The following is a 17531-nucleotide window of genomic DNA, read 5'->3' as shown; positions in this document are numbered from 1 at the left end:
CCCACATATGTTTCCTTGCCATAGATCACATTCTTGGATTTCCGGTGGAGACCATTTATTGGTCAAAAATCTGTACGTGTTAGCCTTCAGTATTATTGAAAATGGTCATTCATGGCTATTTTCGAACAAATGGGGGTTGTGTGGCCATTGATCATCGACTAGAGGCTCGTAAACCTCACCCCACATATGTTTCCTTGCCATAGATCACATTCTTTGATTTCTGGTGGAGACCATTTCTTGGTCAAAAATCTGAATGTTTTAGCCTTCGGTACTATTGAAAATGGTCGTTCATGGCTATTTTCGACAAAGATGGGGGTTGTGTGGCCATTGATATTCGACCAAAGGCTCATACACCTCAGTACACATATTTTTCCTTGCCATAGATCACATTCTTGGATTTATTGTGGAGACCATTTCTTGGTCAAAAATCCGTAGGTGTTAGCCTTCAATGTCATTGAAAATGGTCGTTCATGGCTATTTTCGACAAAAATGGGGTTTGTGTGGCCATTGATCATCGACCAGAGGATCGTACACTTCACCCCACATATGTTTTCTTGCCAGAGATCACATTCTAGGATTTCTGGTGGAGACCATTTCTTGGTCAAAAATCCGTTGTGTTAGCCTTCGGTATTATTGAAAATGGTCGTTCATGGCTATTTTCGACTAAAATGGGGGTTGTGTGGCCATTTATCATCGACCAGAGGCTCATACACCTTACCCCACATATGTTTCCTTGCCATAGATCACATTCTTGGATTTCTGGTGGAGGCCATTTCTTGGTCAAAAATCTGTACGTGTTAGCCTTTGGTATTATTGAAATTGGTCATTCATGGCGATTTTCAACAAAAATGGGGGTTGTGTGGCCAATGATCATCAACCAGAGGCTCGTAAACTTCACCCCACATAAGTTTCCTTGCCATAGATCACATTCTTGGATTTCTGGTGGTGACCATTTCTTGGTCAAAAATCCGTAGGTGTTAGCCTTCGGTATTATTGAAAATGGTCGTTCATAGCTATTTTCGACAAAAATGGGGGTTGTGTGGCCATTGATCATCGACCAAAGGCTCATACACCTCACCCCACATATGTTTCCTTGCCATAGACCACATTCTTGGATTTCTGGTGGAGACCATTTGTTGGTCAAAAATCCGTAGGTGTTAGCCTTCGGTATTATTGAAAATGGTCGTTCATGGCTATTTTCCTCAAAAATGGGGGTTGTGTGGCCATTTATCATCAACCAGAGGCTCGTACACCTCACCCCACATATGTTTCCTTGCCATAGATCACATTCTTGGATTTCCGGTGGAGACCATTTATTGGTCAAAAATCTGTACGTGTTAGCCTTCAGTATTATTATTGAAAATGGTCATTCATGGCTATTTTCGACAAAAATGGGGGTTGTGTGGCCATTGATCATCGACCAGAGGCTCGTAAACCTCACCCCACATATGTTTCCTTGCCATAGATCACATTCTTTGATTTCTGGTGGAGACCATTTCTTGGTCAAAAATCTGAATGTTTTAGCCTTCGGTACTATTGAAAATGGTCGTTCATGGCTATTTTCGACAAAAATGGGGGTTGTGTGGCCATTGATATTCGACCAAAGGCTCATACACCTCACTACACATATGTTTCCTTGCCATAGATCACATTCTTGGATTTATTGTGGAGACCATTTCTTGGTCAAAAATCCGTAGGTGTTAGCCTTCAGTGTCATTGAAAATGGTCGTTCATGGCTATTTTCGACAAAAATGGGGTTTGTGTGGCCATTGATCATCGACCAGAGGCTCGTACACTTCACCCCACATATGTTTTCTTTTCAGAGATCACATTCTAGGATTTCTGGTGGAGACCATTTCTTGGTCAAAAATCCGTTGGTGTTAGCCTTCGGTATTATTGAAAATGGTCGTTCATGGCTATTTTTGACTAAAATGGGGGTTGTGTGGCCATTTATCATCGACCAGAGGCTCATACACCTCACCCCACATATGTTTCCTTGCCATAGATCACATTCTTGGATTTCTGGTGGAGACCAATTCTTGGTCAAAAATCCGTACGTGTTAGCCTTCGGTATTATTGAAAATGGTCATTCATGGCTATTTTCAACAAAAATGGGGGTTGTGTGGCCAATGATCATCAACTAGAGGCTCGTAAACCTCACCCCACATATGTTTCCTTGCCATAGATCACATTCTTGGATTTCTGGTGGTGACCATTTCTTGGTCAAAAATCCGTAGGTGTTAGCCTTCGGTATTATTGAAAATGGTCGTTCATAGCTATTTTCGACAAAAATGGGGGTTGTGTGGCCATTGATCATCGACCAAAGGCTCATACACCTCACCCCACATATGTTTCCTTGCCATAGACCACATTCTTGGATTTCTGGTGGAGACCATTTGCTGGTCAAAAATCCGTAGGTGTTAGCCTTCGGTATTATTGAAAATGGTCGTTCATGGCTATTTTCATCAAAAATGGGGGTTGTGTGGCCATTTATCATCAACCAGAGGCTCGTACACCTCACCCCACATATGTTTCGTTGCCATAGATCACATTCTTGGATTTCTAGTGGAGACCATTTCTAGGTCAAAAATTCGTACGTGTTAGCCTTCGGTATTATTGAAAATGGTCGTGGTCGTTCATGGCTATTTTCGACAAAATGGGGGTTGTGTGGCCATTGATCATCGACCAGAGGCTCGTACACCTCACCCACATATGTTTCCTTGCCGTAGATCACATTCTTGGATTTCTGGTGGAGACCATTTCTTGGTCAAAAATCCGTACGTGTTAGCCTTCGGTATTATTGAAAATGGTCGTTCATGGCAATTTTTGACAAAATAGAGGTTCTGTGGCCATTGATCATCGACTAGAGGCTCATACACCTCACCCACATATGTTTCCTTGCCGTAGATCACATTCTTGGATTTCTGGTGGAGACCATTTCTTGGGCAAAAATCCGAATGTGTTAGCTTTCGGTATTATTGAAAATGGTTATTCATGGCTATTTTCGACAAAAATGGGGGTTGTGTGGCCATTTATCTTCAACCAGAGGCTCATACACCTCACTACACATATGTTTTCTTGCCATAGATCACATTCTTGGATCTATGGTGGAGACCAGTTCTTGGTCAAAAATCCATAGGTGTTAGCCTTCAGTGTCATTGAAAATAGTCGTTCATGGCTATTTTCGACAATAATGGGGGTTGTGTGGCCATTGATAATCGACCAGAGGCTCATACACCTCACCCCACATATGTTTCCTTGCCATAGATCACATTCTTGGATTTCTGGTGGAGACCATTTCTTGGTCAAAAATCCGTAGGTGTTAGCCTTCGGTATTATTGAAAATGGTCGTTCATGGCTATTTTCGACAAAAATGGGGGTTGTGTGGCCATTGATCATCGACCAGAGGCTCGTACACCTCACCCCACATATGTTTTATTGCCATAGATCGAAATCTTGGATTTCTCGTGGAGACCATTTCTTGGTCAAAAATCCGTACGTGTTAGCCTTCGGTATTATTGAAAATGGTCGTTCATGGCTATTTTCGACAAAAATGGGGGTTCTGTGGCCATTGATCATCGACCAGAGGCTCGTACACCTCACCCCACATATGTTTCCTTGCCATAGATCAAATTCTTGGATTTCTGGTGGAGACCATTTCTTGGTCAAAAATCCGTAGGTGTTAGCCTTCGATATTATTGTTGGTCGTTCATGGCTATTTTAGATAAAAATGGGGGTTGTGTGGCCATTTATCATCGACCAGAGGCTCATACACCTCGCCCCACATATGTTTCCTTGCCATAGATCACATTCTTGGATTTCTGGTGGAGACCATTTCTTGGTCAAAAATCTGTAGGTGTTAGCCTCTGGTATTATTGAAAATGGTCGTTCATGGCTATTTTGATAAAAAAATGGGGGTTGTATGGCCATTTATCATCGACCAGAGGCTCATACACCTCGCCCCACATATGTTTTCTTGCCATAGATCACATTCTTGGATTTCTGGTGGAGACCATTTCTTGGTCAAAAATTTGTACGTGTTAGCCTTCGGTATTATTGAAAATGGTCGTTCATGGCTATTTTCGACAAAATGGGGGTTGTGTGGCCATTGATCATCGACCAGAGGCTCGTACACCTCACCCCACACATGTTTCCTTGCCATAGATCACATTCTTGGATTTCTGGTGGAGACCATTTCTTGGGCAAAAATCCGAATGTGTTAGCCTTCGGTATTTTTGAAAATGGTCATTCATGGCTATTTTCGATAAAAATGGGGGTTGTTTCTCCATTGATCTTCGACTAGAGGCTCATACACCTCACTACACATATGTTTCCTTGCCATATATCACATTCTTGGATTTATGGTGGAGACCATTTCTTGGTCAAAAATCCATAGGTGTTAGCCTTCAGTGTCATTGAAAATGGTCGTTCATGGCTATTTTCGACAAAATAGAGGTTCTGTAGCCATTGATCATCGACCAGAGGCTCATACACCTCACCCCACATATGTTTCCTTGCCATAGATCACATTCTTGGATTTCTGGTGGAGACCATTTCTTGCTCAAAAATCCGTAGGTGTTAGCCTTCGGTATTATTGAATATGGTCGTGGTCGTTCATGGCTATTTTCGACAAAAATAGGGGTTGTGTGGCCATTTATCTTCAACCAGAGGCTCATACACCTCACTACACCTATGTTTTCTTGCCATATATATCACATTTTTGGATCTATGGTGGAGACCAGTTGTTGGTCCAAAATTTGTAGGTGTTAGCCTTCAGTGTCATTGAAAATAGTCGTTCATGGCTATTTTCGACAAAAATGGGGGTTGTGTTGCCATTGATAATCGACCAGAGGCTCGTACACCTCACCCCACAAATGTTTCCTTGCCATAGATCACATTCTTGGATTTCTGGTGGAGACCATTTCTTGGTCAAAAATATGTGATCATCGACTAGAGGCTCGTACACAACCCCCATTTTTGTCGAAAATAGCCATGAATGACCATTTTCAAAAATACCGAAGGCTAACACATTCGGATTTTTTTCCCAAGAAATGGTCTCCACAAGAAATCAAAGAATGTGATCTATGGCAAGGAAACATATGTGGGGTGAGGTGTATGAGCCTCTGGTCGATGATCAATGGCCACACAACCCCCATTTTGTCGAAAATAGCCATGAACGACCATTTTCAATAATACCGAAGGCTAACACGTACGAATTTTTGACCAAGAAATGGTCTCCACTAGAAATCCAAGAATGTGATCTATGGCAAGGAAATATATGTGGGTGAGGTTTACGAGCCTCTAGTCGATGATAGATGGCCACACAACCCCCATTTTTGATGAAAATAGCCATGAGCGACCATTTTCAATAATACTAGAGGCTAACACCTATGGATTTTTGACTAAGAAATGGTCTCCACCAGAAATCCAAGAATGTGATCTATGGCAAGGAAACATATGTGGGGTGAGGTGTATGAGCCGCTGGTCGATGATCAATGGCCACACAACCCCCATTTTTGTCGAAAATAGCCATGAACGACCATTATCAATAATACCGAAGGCTAACACCTACGGATTTTTGACCAAGAAATGGTCTCCACCAGAAATCCAAGAATGTGATCTACGGCAAAGAAACATATGTGGGGTGAGGTGTACGAGCCTCTAGTCGATGATCAATGGCCACACAACCCCTATTTTTGTCGAAAATAGCCATGAACAACCATTTTCAATGACACTGAAGGCTAACAACTACGGATTTTTGACCAAAAAATGGTCTCCACCATAAATCCAAGAATGTGATCTATGGCAAGGAAACATATGTGGGTTGAGGTGTACGAGCCTCTGGTCAATGATCAATGGCCACACAACGCTAATTTTTGTCAAAAATAGCCATGAACGACCATTTTCAATGACACTGAAGGCTAACACATTCGAATTTTTGACCAAAAAATGGTCTCCACCAGAAATCAAAGAATGTAATCTATGGCAAGGAAACATATGTGGGGTGAGGTTTACGATCCTCTGGTTGATGATCATTGGCCACACAACCCCATTTTTTGTCAAAAATAGCCATGAACGACCATTTTCAATAATACCGAAGGCTAATAGGTACGGATTTTGACCAAGAAATGGTCTCCACCAGAAATCCAAGAATGTGATCTATGGCAAGGAAACATATGTGGGGTGAGGTGTATGAGCCTCTGGTCGATGATAAATGGCCACACAACCCCCATTTTAGTCGAAAATAGCCATGAACGACCATTTTCAATAATACCGAAGGCTAACACCAACGGATTTTTGACCAAGAAATGGTCTCCACCAGAAATCCTAGATTGTGATTTCTGGCAAGAAAACATATATGGGGTGAAGTGTACGAGCCTTTGGTCGATGATCAATGGCCACACAAACCCCATTTTTGTCGAAACTAGCCATGAACGACCATTTTCAATGACACTGAAGGCTAACACCTACGGATTTTTGACCAAGAAATGGTCTCCACAATAAATCCAAGAATGTGATCTATGGCAAGGAAACATATGTGTAGTGAGGTGTATGAGCCTTTGGTCGAATATCAATGGCCACACAACCCCCATTTTTGTCGAAAATAGCCATGAACGACCATTTTCAATAGTACCGCAGGCTAAAACATTCAGATTTTTGACCAAGAAATGGTCACCACCAGAAATCAAAGAATGTGATCTATGGCTAGGAAACATATGTGGGGTGAGGTTTACGAGCCTCTGGTCGATGATCAATGGCCACAAAACTCCCATTTTTGTCGAAAATAGCCATGAATGACCATTTTCAGTAATACTGAAGGCTAACACGTACAGATTTTTGACCAATAAATGGTCTCCACCGGAAATCCAAGAATGTGATCTATGGCAAGGAAACATATGTGGGGTGAGGTGTACGAGCCTCTGGTCGATGATCATTGGCCACATAACCCCCATTTTTGTCGAAAATAACCATGAATGACCATATTCAATAATACCGAAGGCTAACACGTACCGATTTTTGACCAAGAAATGGTCTCCACCGGAAATCCAAGAATGTGATCTATGGCAAGGAAACATATGTGTAGTGAGGTGTATGAGCCTCTGGTCAAAGATCAATGGCCACACAACCCCCATTTTTGTCGAAAATAGACATGAATGACCATTTTCAAAAATACCAAAGGCTAACACATTCGGATTTTTGCCCAAGAAATGGTCTCCACCAGAAATCCAAGAATATGAGCTATGGCAAGGAAACATATGTGGGGTGAGGTGTACGAGCCTCTGGTCGATGATTAATGGCCACACAACCCCCATTTTGCCGAAATAAGCCATGAACGACCATTTTCAATAATACCGAAGGCTAACACGTACGAGTTTTTGACCAAGAAATGGTCTCCACCAGAAATCCAAGAATGTGATCTATGGCAAGGAAACATATGTGGGGTGAGGTTTATGAGCCTCTAGTCGATGATAAATGGCCACACAACCCTCATTTTTATGAAAATAGCCATGAGCGACCATTTTCAATAATACTAGAGGCTAACACCTACGGATTTTTGACCAAGAAATGGTCTCCACTAGAAATCCAAGAATGTGATCTATGGCAAGGAAACATATGTGGGGTGAGGTGTATGAGCCTCTGGTCGATGATCAATGGCCACACAACACCCATTTTTGTCGAAAATAGCCATGAACAACCATTTTCAATAATACCGAAGGCTAACACCTACGGATTTTTTACCAAGAAATGGTCTCCACCAGAAATCCAAGAATGTGATCTATAGCAAGGAAACATATGTGGGGTGAGGTGTATGAGCCTCTGGTCGACGATCAATGGCCACAAAACCCTAATTTTAGTCGAAAATAGCCATGAACGACCATTTTCAATGACACTGAAGGCTAACACCTACGGATTTTTGACCAAGAAATGGTTTCCACCATAAATCCAAGAATGTGATCTATGGCAAGGAAACATATGTGTAGTGAGATGTATAAGCCTCTTGTCGAAGATCAATGGCCACACAACCCCCATTTTTGTCGAAAATAGCCATGAATGACCATTTTCAAAAATACCAAAGGCTAACACATTAAGATTTTTGCCCAAGAAATGGTCTCCATCAGAAATCCAAGAATGTGATCTATGGCAAGGAAACATATGTGGGGTGAGGTGTACGAGCCTCTGGTCGATGATCAATGGCCACACAACCCCCATTTTGCCGAAAATAGCCATGAACGACCATTTTCAATAATACCGAAGGCTAACACGTACGAGTTTTTGACCAAGAAATGGTCTCCACCAGAAATCCAAGAATGTGATCTATGGCAAGGAAACATATGTGGGGTGAGGTTTATGAGCCTCTAGTCGATGATAAATGGCCACACAACCCCCATTTTTTATGAAAATAGCCATGAGCGACCATTTTAAATAATACTAGAGGCTAACACCTACGGATTTTTGACCAAGAAATGGTCTCCACCAGAAATACAAGAATGTGATCTATGGCAAGGAAACATATTTGGGGTGAGGTGTATGAGCCTCTTGTCGATGATCAATGGCCACACAACCCTTATTTTTGTCGAAAATAGCCATGAACGACCATTTTCAATAATACCGAAGGCTAACACCTACGGATTTTTGACCAAGAAATGGTCTCCACCAGAAATCCAAGAATGTGATCTACGGCAAGGAAACATATGTGGGGTGTGGTGTATGAGCCTCTGGTCGACGATCAATGGCCACACAACCCTAATTTTTGTCGAAAATAGCCATGAACGACAATTTTCAATGACACTGAAGGCTAACACCTACGGATTTTTGACCAAGAAATGGTCTCCACCATAAATCCAAGAATATGATCTATGGCAAGGAAACATATGTGTAGTGAGGTGTATGAGCCTCTGGTCGAAGATCAATAGCCACACAACCCCCATTTTTGTCGAAAATAGCCATGAATGACCATTTTCAAAAATACCAAAGGCTAACACATTCGGATTTTTGCCCAAGAAATGGTCACCACCAGAAATCCAAGAATGTGATCTATGGCAAGGAAACATATGTGGGGTGAGGTGTACGAGCCTCTGGTCGATGATCAATGGCCACACAACCCCCATTTTGCCGAAAATAGCCATGAACGACCATTTTCAATAATACCGAAGGCTAACACGTACGAGTTTTTGACCAAGAAATGGTCTCCACCAGAAATCCAAGAATGTGATCTATGGCAAGGAAACATATGTGGGGTGAGGTTTATGAGCCTCTAGTCGATGATAAATGGCCACACAACCCTCTTTTTTATGAAAATAGCCATGAGCGACCATTTTCAATAATACTAGAGGCTAACACCTACGGATTTTTGACCAAGAAATGGTCTCCACTAGAAATCCAAGAATGTGATCTATGGCAAGGAAAGATATGTGGGGTGAGGTGTATGAGCCTGTGGTCGATGATCAATGGCCACACAACCCCCATTTTTGTCGAAAATAGCCATGAACAACCATTTTCAATAATACCGAAGGCTAACACCTACGGATTTTTGACCAAGAAATGGTCTCCACCAGAAATCCAAGAATGTGATCTACAACAAGGAAACATATGTGGGGTGAGGTGTATGAGCCTCTGGTCGACGATCAATGGCCACACAACCCTAATTTTAGTCGAAAATAGCCATGAACGACCATTTTCAATGACACTGAAGGCTAACACCTACGGATTTTTGACCAAGAAATGGTTTCCACCATAAATCCAAGAATGTGATCTATGGCAAGGAAACATATGTGTAGTGAGATGTATAAGCCTCTTGTCGAAGATCAATGGCCACACAACCCCCATTTTTGTCGAAAATAGCCATGAATGACCATTTTCAAAAATACCAAAGGCTAACACATTAAGATTTTTGCCCCAGAAATGGTCTCCATCAGAAATCCAAGAATGTGATCTATGGCAAGGAAACATATGTGGGGTGAGGTGTACGAGCCTCTGGTCGATGATCAATGGCCACACAACCCCCATTTTGCCGAAAATAGCCATGAACGACCATTTTCAATAATACCGAAGGCTAACACGTACGAGTTTTTGACCAAGAAATGGTCTCCACCAGAAATCCAAGAATGTGATCTATGGCAAGGAAACATATGTGGGGTGAGGTTTATGAGCCTCTAGTCGATGATAAATGGCCACACAACCCCCATTTTTTATGAAAATAGCCATGAGCGACCATTTTAAATAATACTAGAGGCTAACACCTACGGATTTTTGACCGAGAAATGGTCTCCACCAGAAATACAAGAATGTGATCTATGGCAAGGAAACATATTTGGGGTGAGGTGTATGAGCCTATGGTCGATGATCAATGGCCACACAACCCTTATTTTTGTCGAAAATAGCCATGAACGACCATTTTCAATAATACCGAAGGCTAACACCTACGGATTTTTGACCAAGAAATGGTCTCCACCAGAAATCCAAGAATGTGATCTACGGCAAGGAAACATATGTGGGGTGTGGTGTATGAGCCTCTGGTCGACGATCAATGGCCACACAACCCTAATTTTTGTCGAAAATAGCCATGAACGACCATTTTCAATGACACTGAAGGCTAACACCTACGGATTTTTGACCAAGAAATGGTCTCCACCATAAATCCAAGAATATGATCTATGGCAAGGAAACATATGTGTAGTGAGGTGTATGAGCCTCTGGTCGAAGATCAATAGCCACACAACCCCCATTTTTGTCGAAAATAGCCATGAATGACCATTTTCAAAAATACCAAAGGCTAACACATTCGGATTTTTGCCCAAGAAATGGTCACCACCAGAAATCCAAGAATGTGATCTATGGCAAGGAAACATATGTGGGGTGAGGTGTACGAGCCTCTGGTCGATGATCAATGGCCACACAACCCCCATTTTGCCGAAAATAGCCATGAACGACCATTTTCAATAATACCGAAGGCTAACACGTACGAGTTTTTGACCAAGAAATGGTCTCCACCAGAAATCCAAGAATGTGATCTATGGCAAGGAAACATATGTGGGGTGAGGTTTATGAGCCTCTAGTCGATGATAAATGGCCACACAACCCTCATTTTTTATGAAAATAGCCATGAGCGACCATTTTCAATAATACTAGAGGCTAACACCTACGGATTTTTGACCAAGAAATGGTCTCCACTAGAAATCCAAGAATGTGATCTATGGCAAGGAAAGATATGTGGGGTGAGGTGTATGAGCCTGTGGTCGATGATCAATGGCCACACAACCCCCATTTTTGTCGAAAATAGCCATGAACAACCATTTTCAATAATACCGAAGGCTAACACCTACGGATTTTTGACCAAGAAATGGTCTCCACCAGAAATCCAAGAATGTGATCTACAACAAGGAAACATATGTGGGGTGAGGTGTATGAGCCTCTGGTCGACGATCAATGGCCACACAACCCTAATTTTAGTCGAAAATAGCCATGAACGACCATTTTCAATGACACTGAAGGCTAACACCTACGGATTTTTGACCAAGAAATGGTTTCCACCATAAATCCAAGAATGTGATCTATGGCAAGGAAACATATGTGTAGTGAGGTGTATGAGCCTCTTGTCGAAGATCAATGGCCACACAACCCCCATTTTTGTCGAAAATAGCCATGAATGACCATTTTCAAAAATACCAAAGGCTAACACATTAAGATTTTTGCCCCAGAAATGGTCTCCACCAGAAATCCAAGAATGTGATCTATGGCAAGGAAACATATGTGGGGTGAGGTGTACGAGCCTCTGGTCGATGATCAATGGCCACACAACCCCCATTTTGCCGAAAATAGCCATGAACGACCATTTTCAATAATACCGAAGGCTAACACGTACGAGTTTTTGACCAAGAAATGGTCTCCACCAGAAATCCAAGAATGTGATCTATGGCATGGAAACATATGTGGGGTGAGGTTTATGAGCCTCTAGTCGATGATAAATGGCCACACAACCCCCATTTTTTATGAAAATTGCCATGAGCGACCATTTTAAATAATACTAGAGGCTAACACCTACGGATTTTTGACCAAGAAATGGTCTCCACCAGAAATACAAGAATGTGATCTATGGCAAGGAAACATATTTGGGGTGAGGTGTATGAGCCTATGGTCGATGATCAATGGCCACACAACCCTTATTTTTGTCGAAAATAGCCATGAACAACCATTTTCAATAATACCGAAGGCTAACACCTACGGATTTTTGACCAAGAAATGGTCTCCACCAGAAATCCAAGAATGTGATCTACGGCAAGGAAACATATGTGGGGTGAGGTGTATGAGCCTCTGGTCGATGATCAATGGCCACACAACCCTAATTTTTGTCGAAAATAGCCATGAACGACCATTTTCAATGACATTGAAGACTAACACCTACGGATTATTGACCAAGAAATGGTCTCCACCATAAATCCAAGAATGTGATCTATGGCAAGGAAACATATGTGTAGTGAGGTGTATGAGCCTCTGGTTGAAGATCAATAGCCACACAACCCCCATTTTTGTCGAAAATAGCCATGAATGACCATTTTCAAAAATACCAAAGGCTAACACAATCAGATTTTTGCCCAAGAAATGGTCACCACCAGAAATCCAAGAATGTGATCTATGGCAAGGAAACATATGTGGGGTGAGGTGTATGAGCCTCTGGTCGATGATCAATGGCCACACAACCCCCATTTTGCAGAAAATAGCCATGAACGACCATTTTCAATAATACCGAAGGCTAACACGTACCAGTTTTTGACCAAGAAATGGTCTCCACCAGAAATCCAAGAATGTGATCTATGGCAAGGAAACATATGTGGGGTGAGGTTTATGAGCCTCTAGTCGATGATAAATGGCCACACAACCCTCATTTTTTATGAAAATAGCCATGAGCGACCATTTTCAATAATACTAGAGGCTAACACCTACGGATTTTTGACCAAGAAATGGTCTCCACTAGAAATCCAAGAATGTGATCTATGGCAAGGAACCATATGTGGGGTGAGGTGTATGAGCCTCTGGTCGATGATCAATGGCCACACAACCCCCATTTTTGTCGAAAATAGCCATGAACAACCATTTTCAATAATACCGAAGGCTAACACCTACGGATTTTTGACCAAGAAATGGTCTCCACCAGAAATCCAAGAATGTGATCTACAGCAAGGAAACATATGTGGGGTGAGGTGTATGAGCCTCTGGTCGACGATCAATGGCCACACAACCCTAATTTTAGTCGAAAATAGCCATGAACGACCATTTTCAATGACACTGAAGGCTAACACCTACGGATTTTTGACCAAGAAATGGTTTCCACCATAAATCCAAGAATGTGATCTATGGCAAGGAAACATATGTGTAGTGAGGTGTATGAGCCTCTTGTCGAAGATCAATGGCCACACAACCCCCATTTTTGTCGAAAATAGCCATGAATGACCATTTTCAAAAATACCAAAGGCTAACACATTAAGATTTTTGCCCAAGAAATGGTCTCCACCAGAAATCCAAGAATGTGATCTATGGCAAGGAAACATATGTGGGGTGAGGTGTACGAGCCTCTGGTCGATGATCAATGGCCACACAACCCCCATTTTGCCGAAAATAGCCATGAACGAACATTTTCAATAATACCGAAGGCTAACACGTACGAGTTTTTGACCAAGAAATGGTCTCCACCAGAAATCCAAGAATGTGATCTATGGCAAGGAAACATATGTGGGGTGAGGTTTATGAGCCTCTAGTCGATGATAAATGGCCACACAACCCCCATTTTTTATGAAAATAGCCATGAGCGACCATTTTAAATAATACTAGAGGCTAACACCTACGGATTTTTGACCAAGAAATGGTCTCCACCAGAAATACCAGAATGTGATCTATGGCAAGGAAACATATTTGGGGTGAGGTGTATGAGCGTCTGGTCGATGATCAATGGCCACACAACCCTTATTTTTGTCAAAAATAGCCATGAACGACCATTTTCAATAATACCGAAGGCTAACACCTACGGATTTTTGACCAAGAAATGGTCTCCACCAGAAATCCAAGAATGTGATCTACGGCAAGGAAACATATGTGGGGTGAGGTGTATGAGCCTCTGGTCGACGATCAATGGCCACACAACCCTAATTTTTGTCGAAAATAGCCATGAACGACCATTTTCAATGACACCGAAGGCTAACACCTACGGATTTTTGACCAAGAAATGGTCTCCACCGTAAATCCAAGAATGTGATCTATGGCAAGGAAACATATGTGTAGTGAGGTGTATGGGCCTCTGGTCGAAGATCAATAGCCACACAACCCCCATTTTTGTCGAAAATAGCCATGAATGACCATTTTCAAAAATACCAAAGGCTAACTCATTTGGATTTTTGCCCAAGAAATGGTCACCACCAGAAATCCAAGAATGTGATCTATGGCAAGGAAACATATGTGGGGTGAGGTGTACGAGCCTCTGGTCGATGATCAATGGCCACACAACCCCCATTTTGCTGAAAATAGCCATGAACGACCATTTTCAATAATACCGAAGGCTAACACGTACGAGTTTTTGACCAAGAAATGGTCTCCACCAGAAATCCAAGAATGTGATCTATGGCAAGGAAACATATGCGGGGTGAGGTTTATGAGCCTCTAGTGGATGATAAATGGCCACACAACCCCCATTTTTTATGAAAATTGCCATGAGCGACCATTTTCAATAATACTAGAGGCTAACACCTACGAATTTTTTACCAAGAAATGGTCTCCACCAGAAATCCAAGAATGTGATCTATGGCAAAGAAACATATATGGGGTGAGGTGTATGAGCCTCTGGTCGATGATCAATGGCCACACAACCCCCATTTTTGTCGAAAATAGCCATGAACAACCATTTTCAATAATACCGAAGGCTAACACCTACGGATTTTTGACCAAGAAATGGTCTCCACCAGAAATCCAAGAATGTGATCTACGGCAAGGAAACATATGTGGGGTGAGGTGTATGAGCCTCTGGTCGACGATCAATGGCCACACAACCCTATTTTTTGTCGAAAATAGCCATGAATGACCATTTTCAATGACACTGAAGGCTAACACCTACGGATTTTTGATCAAGAAATGCTCTCCACCATAAATCCAAGAATGTGATCTATGGCAAGGAAACATATGAGTAGTGAGGTGTATGAGCCTCTAGTCGAAGATCAATAGCCACACAACCCCCATTTTTGTCGAAAATAGCCATGAATGACCATTTTCAAAAATACCAAAGGCTAACACATTCGGATTTTTGCCCAAGAAATGGTCACCACCAGAAATCCAAAAATGTGATCTATGGCAAGGAAACATATGTGGGGTGAGGTGTACGAGCCTCTAGTCGATGATCAATGGCCACACAACCCCCATTTTGCCGAAAATAGCCATGAACGACCATTTTCAATAATACCGAAGGCTAACACGTACGAGTTTTTGACCAAGAAATGGTCTCCACCAGAAATCCAAGAATGTGATCTATGGCAAGGAAACATATGCGGGGAGAGGTTTATGAGCCTCTAGTCGATGATAAATGGCCACACAACCCACATTTTTTATGAAAATTGCCATGAGCGACCATTTTCAATAATACTAGAGGCTAACACCTACGGATTTTTGACTAAGAAATGGTCTCCACCAGAAATCCAAGAATGTGATCTATGGCAAAGAAACATATATGGGGTGAGGTGTATGAGCCTCTGGTCGATGATCAATGGCCACACAACCCCCATTTTTGTCGAAAATAGCCATGAACAACCATTTTCAATAATACCGAAGGCTAACACCTACGGATTTTTGACCAAAAAATGGTCTCCACCAGAAATCCAAGAATGTGATCTACGGCAAGGAAACATATGTGGGGTGAGATGTATGAGCCTCTGGTTGACGATCAATGGCCACACAACCCTAATTTTTGTCGAAAATAGCCATGAACGACCATTTTCAATGACACTGAAGGCTAACACCTACGGATTTTTGACCAAGAAATGGTCTCCACCATAAATCCAAGAATGTGATCTATGGCAAGGAAACATATGTGTAGTGAGGTGTATGAGCCTCTTGTCGAAGATCAATGGCCACACAACCCCCATTTTTGTCGAAAATAGCCATGAATGACCAATTTCAAAAATACCAAAGGCTAACACATTAAGATTTTTGCCCAAGAAATGGTCTCCACCAGAAATCCAAGAATGTGATCTATGGCAAGGAAACATATGTGGGGTGAGGTGTACGAGCCTCTGGTCGATGATCAATGGCCACACAACCCCCATTTTGCCGAAAATAGCCATGAACGACCATTTTCAATAATACCGAAGGCTAACACGTACGAATTTTTGACCAAGAAATGGTCTCCACCAGAAATCCAAGAATGTGATCTACGGCAAGGAAACATATGTGGGGTGAGGTTTATGAGCCTCTAGTCGATGATAAATGGCCACACAACCCCCATTATTTATGAAAATAGCCATGAGCGACCATTTTCAACAATACTAGAGGCTAACACCTACGGATTTTTGACCAAGAAATGGTCACCGCTAGAAATCCAAGAATGTGATCTATGGCAAGGAAACATATGTGGGGTGAGGTGTATGAGCCTCTGGTCGATGATCAATGGCCACACAACCCTTATTTTTGTCGAAAATAGCCATGAACGACCATTTTCAATAATACCGAAGGCTAACACCAACGGATTTTTGACCAAGAAATGGTCTCCAACATAAATCCAAGAATGTGATCTATGGCAAGGAAACATAGGTGTAGTGAGGTGTATGAGCCTCTGGTCGAAGATCAATGGCCACACAACCCCCATTTTTGTCAAAAAAAGCCATGAATGACCATATTCAAAAATACCAAAGGCTAACACATTCGGATTTTTGCCCAAGAAATGGTCACCACCAGAAATCCAATAATGTGATCTATGGCAAGAAAACATATGTGGGGTGAGGTGTACGAGCCTCTGGTTGATGATCAATGGCCACACAACCCCCATTTTGCCGAAAATAGCCATGAACGACCATTTTCAATAATACCGAAGGCTAACACGTACGAGTTTTTGACCAAGAAATGGTCTCCACCAGAAATCCAAGAATGTGATCTATGGCAAGGAAACATATGCGGGGTGAGGTTTATGAGCCTCTAGTCGATGATAAATGGCCACACAACCCCCATTTTTTATGAAAATTGCCATGAGCGACCATTTTCAATAATACTAGAGGCTAACACCTACGGATTTTTGACCAAGAAATGGTCTCCACCAGAAATCTAAGAATGTGATCTATGGCAAGGAAACATATGTGGGGTGAGGTTTTATGAGCCTCTGGTCGATGATCAATGGCCACACAACCACCATTTTTGTCGAAAATAGCCATGAACGACCATTTTCAATAATACCGAAGGCTAACACCTACGGATTTTTGACCAAGAAATGGTCTCCACCAGAAATCCAAGAATGTGGTCTACGGCAAGGAAAAATATGTGGGGTGAGGTGTATGAGCCTCTGG

Source organism: Zea mays, chromosome 6 (genome assembly GCF_902167145.1).
Source record: "Zea mays cultivar B73 chromosome 6, Zm-B73-REFERENCE-NAM-5.0, whole genome shotgun sequence".
In the NCBI taxonomy this organism is placed as follows: domain Eukaryota; kingdom Viridiplantae; phylum Streptophyta; class Magnoliopsida; order Poales; family Poaceae; genus Zea; species Zea mays.
This window is presented reverse-complemented; position numbering follows the sequence as displayed.